Source organism: Apis laboriosa, unplaced genomic scaffold (genome assembly GCF_014066325.1).
Source record: "Apis laboriosa isolate Shangri-la unplaced genomic scaffold, ASM1406632v1 scaffold113_cov153, whole genome shotgun sequence".
NCBI lineage: Eukaryota > Metazoa > Arthropoda > Insecta > Hymenoptera > Apidae > Apis > Apis laboriosa.
This window is the reverse complement of record NW_025220892.1, coordinates 1,064,517-1,068,121: the sequence shown is the minus strand read 5'-3', so window position 1 is coordinate 1,068,121 and position 3,605 is coordinate 1,064,517.

Sequence of the window (3,605 nt, the reverse complement as noted above, 5' to 3'; positions counted from 1 at the left end):
TTCAAGCTTGAAGGATACTAAATTCAGCGATGGTTATATGTGTGTTACCGGAAACGATATTCCGTGAACGTGACGTTTCCGCGTTTTATTTATAAAGATCGGTACAACATTACCGATATTAACCTCGCGGAAATACGACTGCTATTATTAAACTGAATTTTGAATCTTCGAAAAAAGATTTATAATTGTAACTAAATCATACCGGCCTTCGTTAGAATGAATTAAGTTTTGAATGAATTAAGTTTGAAAATGAAAGATTAAACGAATGTATTGGAAGAAAATTATTAAACATCGAGGAATCGATTTATTCGTATTATTTGCACGAACAAAAATTCTGAAAAAAATTTATTATATACGCATTCTATTTCTAGATTATACAATAAAATGCTCAAAATAAAATTAATCTTAACTTTTATTTGCAACAATCTTGAAATATGAAGTAACGAAGATCAGTATTTCTTTTGGAAGATACAATAAAATGCTCAAAATAAAATTAATTTTAATTTTTATTTGCAATAATCTTGAAATACGAAGTGACGAAGATCGGTATTTCCATTTGGAAGATACAATAAAATGCTCAAAATAAAATTAATTAATTTAATTTTTATTTGCAACAATCTTGAAATACGAAGTGACGAAGATCGGTATTTCTATTTGGAAGATACAATAAAATGTTCAAAATAAAATTAATTTTAATTTTTTTATAACAATCTTGAAATACGAAGTGACGAAGATCGGTATTTCCATTTGGAAGATACAATAAAATGCTCAAAATAAAATTAATTAATTTAATTTTTATTTGCAACAATCTTGAAATACGAAGTGACGAAGATCGGTATTTCCATTTAGAAGATACAATAAAATGCTCAAAATAAAATTAGTCTTAATTTTTATTTGCCACAATCTTGAAATCGGTATTTCTATTTCGAAGATAATTGATGAATTTTATCGTTTTATTTCGAAATGTTAATGTATTTGTGTTTCTATCGACGAGAATGGGACGAATTAAAACGTGTTTGCCTTTCGTTTCATTCCACCTATTTACCTGCAACATTAACGGTGTGGACCTTCTAAATACAATCGGCTGTTTTATATTCTCGTTACTGGCGTCAACGAATCGATCGGTATTCCAGTAATAGAACGGAGAAGGTAAATCATTCTAAGAGTTACTAACTATGGAATTTTACACTTCCTCGCCCTCGAGGAAGAGAAAATAACTTTATCGGGAAGATCTGTTTCGTTTAAACGTTTAATCTTAGATTTTAACAATAATAAGAAAAAGTTTGTACATAATCGTTTAAATATATTACCAAACTAAATCAAATTTCTGATTTTTCCTTCTCCTAAAAATATTTAATAATCTTCCTATATTCGATCTTTACATCTTCTCACATCTTCTCCAATTTATCATCTTAAACACTCTCCAAATACAAAGTCTCATTCACTGAAATCATAAATTTAAACAAGAAATGTAAATCTTCTTAATCTTAAAACTCTTCAAATTTAAATATTGTTCAAATATTGAAAATTAACCAATTAATCGAGAACGTAGAATCCTCCGCTTCGAATCACCCTTCCTCCCCCCCTCCATTCCTGACCCACATCCACATCCACGTACGTCGTCGTGGTGTTTATCGAGACTTATCAATCGTTTCGTCGGTTTCGACGTCTCTGTCGCGGTTCAACCAGCGTCGGATCGATCCCGTTCCCGTTTTAACAGGACGGAGAGGAGGTAAATCACTCCGATGACCTCCGATCAAGCTCCAACCCGGCTTGAAACGGCAAGCCTCGGGTGACCCTCGAGCGAGCCTCTCGCCACTCACCTCGTTCGAGGACACGGATCGATGCTCGGCCAGTGTCAATGTCAGTCGTAGGGCGAGGAGGATGCGCGACGAGGAGGGGGAGGAGACGGAGGGGGAGAGGAGGTTGCAGCATTGCGTCATCCTGACGTCAGAGCAACCCCTTTCGCTTCCCTCCAACCCCCCACTCGTGTGTTTGCCCTTGTACCGGGCCGGCTTACAACCCCTTCTCCTCCCTCTCCTTTCAACCCTCTCTGCTCCGAGGAATAGGCCACGTTGCCCTTTTCCGACTACGCCGCGCCTCGACCATCCCTCTCTCTCTCTCTCTCTCTCTCTTTCTCTTTCCCTCTCTGTCTCTCTCTCGGCTCAACCTGTTGATCGACCACCGAGAATAAACTTGAACCCTCATTATGGAAAATAACACGGCAAGGATAGTGCATCGATGTCGATCGATGAATAATGATAGAAAAGATGGGGGGGGAGAAGGTGGAGAAAAAGAAGAAACAATAATTGTTTGACATGTTGGTGATCGATTATTATTATTTGAGTTAATGAAGGATAGATGGTGGATTTCTTTGGGGGGATTTGGAAAGGTTTTATCGATATTTATTTGTTTGTTACATTTTGAGATCGATGGATAGAGATAGTCGAGAGTTTTAGGTGATGAATTTTCTTTTTTCGAAGAGTAGGATGAGAAGAAGATTCGACGAGAGAGGTGGATTTTCTTTACTTTTTAATTCGAAACGCGAGTTAATTCTCCTCGGTTGGATAGATAGATAAAAAGAAATTTTTTATCTTTATCCTGTGTTATAAATAAGAGACAGATTAGAATTGCGTATAGAAATTAATACTAATCCATTCTGATTAATAATAAGATCTCAAGTTGAGGTAAAGCGAAGAGAAAATAAAGAAAGGGAGTTATTTGAGGCGACGAGATCGATAAACGGCATTGTCTTTGGAAAACGGAAGCTGCGCCATTGAAAACGTTTCTAATCGTATCTATCCAAGGGAAGCTACGATCGAGCTATTCATCCAGCCAAGGTCGAAGCCAGGCTTCGAACACCGTGAAAACTCTTCCGATAATTGGCTTCGTGCATCGAATACAAAACGGAGACGCCTTTTCGGCGACGCCTTCGAACCGACCTCGAGACGAGAGCCGAGGCTCGTGGAAATTCAACGAAGAAGATCGAAAGAAAGCGGAAACGGTCGAATAATTGGAGCCCCTCGACGATTTCCTCCTATACTCTCGCGATACGAGCGGATTTCACTTTAAGGGATGAATCTCTCGCAGAGGTCGAGGAGGAAATATAAGTGGTGGAACTTTGGGGTTGGGGAGAAAGAGATGAGGTGGAAAAATGAGATAAGGGTGGTTCTACGTTATCGAGAGTATTTCTTTCGAGATATCGATTTTAATTAATCGTAAGTGAGCAGCATGTTATCGAATTCGAATTGTAATTGGATTTCTCAGATGTTTCGATTTTTTACAATTATCTCTTCGACTTTATTCTATATGAGATATAATTTAGGAGGAGAGATCAAATTTGAAGTGAAAATGTTGATGCAATTTAATTATTCATTTGATTGATATTTAATATTATATTTTCCTTCGAATTTTTATCATTCGCTTTGACAAGTTGATGGATAAATAAATTTGATATTTGGAACGTAACATTTTCAAAAGTGGCACAAATCTCAAAAAGTTAAAATTAAAGGGTAAATGTTTCGAAAATTTATCCCTCTCGAAGATAATATAACCTACCCTTAATAAAAAATTAAATCCTCAACTTCAACCTTTAAACTTTTGCA